The following is a 2,007-nucleotide window of genomic DNA, read 5'->3' on the forward strand; positions in this document are numbered from 1 at the left end:
TCCCCACCCCCTCCCCTTCCCTGCCAGCTGTTGGATGTGTGTGCATCCTCCTCCAACCCCTGCCTGCCTCCACCTCCTCCACTGAACAGTGGGGCTTCCTTCCACCTTCCCCCCTCCCTGCAGGCTGTTGGGTGCCCACCTCCACCCCCCACCATCGCCTCTGCCTCCTCCCTGCCCAGGCCTGCATAGCCAATCACTGTCCACCCTTTTGGCAGCACGTGCACAGTTGACCAAAAGCATTACGGACAGACAGACACAGATAGAAAGACTAAGCCCATATTATTAGAATTTAAATGTCCCACGTTAAAGCCTACCATGCAATCCTTTGAAAATGTGAATCATTTAAGATCACTCCACTTGGCAATTGTTGGTGCTCTCTTAATTTGATTGGCTCCCATCTTTCTGAAGAGGCAAACTGGAGGTCATCTCAAGCTCATACCAGCAACCATCTTAGCTCAACCCCTGGAAGCTCTAATAAACTTCCAGATCTGGAATTAATGACCATGCCTTTATGCAGTCTGCTCAAAACTTCAATCCTTGAGCCCAGGGACTACCACCAAGACCAGTTCTTGTTCCTGACTTATGAACCTTCTGCATCCCACTTCTTCTATCTGTTGCCTAAAAGTAAAGACCAACACTGGAGAAGAAACCAGTAATTTGTAGAATGATTCCTAGAAAGGCTCCCCAAGTTGTCCTGACAATCATAGTGATAGGCCCAAGATGTGTCTTGTAAAAACATCCATGTCTAGTGGTGTAAAAGTTCTCTGGAAAAGTTCTTAAACTCCCTTCTCAGTCTGCAACCACCACCGCTCCCCTGATCTTTATACTTTCCTAAGAGCAGGGGGATCCCTGCTGGGGGAAAGCTTGGGCTGCTTCAGTCCTCCCCTGCCTGAAGGGATTGGAGAAGCAGGAAAAAATGCCCTGGCAGCTTCTCAAACCATGGACTCTGAACTCAGATTCAGCCAGGGGACTTGTGACACTTGTCTCTCCATTCAGCTCCTGTTGCCAAACACTGCCCTAGTGCTATTCTGACAAAGAACTCTATAATAGAGGTAAATTTCTGAGATTCCCAAGTATTTGTATCGCCTGGCCATAAGAGCCAGGGAACTAATACCCAGATGAAAATATTTCTCCTTTCTAATTTATCCTGTCTTGAAAAACTGGTTAGAAACTATTCATTTAGGAATAAAAAACCCCAAAAGCTCAGAGAAGCCAGATTAAGACAAGACATTCCACAAAACCAAAATTGGGGAAGCACAAACAGCTTTCTTCCTCTGAGCAACCTCTGCACAGTTCTCACAGTTACATTTTGTTCACTCAGGAGAGCACATATTAGCATCCATCACTGAGATTATGGGAATGGTATTCCACAGAAGGCAGGAGGGGTAAGAAAGGAGTGGTTCCAGCCTCTTGTCACACTAGTTGGTGGAACAGGCTGTGTTATCCTAAAAAAAATGGTCTGTGATACACAATTATTCTGCCTGGGTCCTTTGTAAGGAGAATATGCTTTTGTGAGGCACAATCCCTCCCCACTATCCCTATGAGATTACATGGCTCTAAACCACCCAAGCTAACTACCACAATTTAGCCTCTAATGATTATACCTTATAAAATTTTCCAGCTGCAGAAGACAAATGAATCATGTAAAATATGTTTTAAAAAATCTTCAGGTTAATAATTATACTTTCCTCTGAAAAGGCATTATCATTATGTGATCATACTCAAATTGGGCCATTAGCCTCTCTTTCCCCTTGTCCTGGACACTGAAAAATGAAAGATGGTTTAATTATAGCACTAGGAAATTACCTCCACTGGGGGGGAGGGGGAGGAGAGTGGGAGGGGAACAGGGAAAATGTAGGTGGAAGCATAATTAGTATACAATGCAGAGACTCTAGAATATTACCTTAAAATATTTATTCCTAGTAAATCTCTCAGTTCCATTTACATCTGCCATAAAGCTGTATGTTTAAAACACATATATACACAGAATCAGATTAAGAGAAATGA

This window comes from Gavialis gangeticus, unplaced genomic scaffold, assembly GCF_001723915.1.
Source record: "Gavialis gangeticus isolate Ggan-Ray unplaced genomic scaffold, GavGan_comp1, whole genome shotgun sequence".
Lineage (NCBI taxonomy): Eukaryota > Metazoa > Chordata > Crocodylia > Gavialidae > Gavialis > Gavialis gangeticus.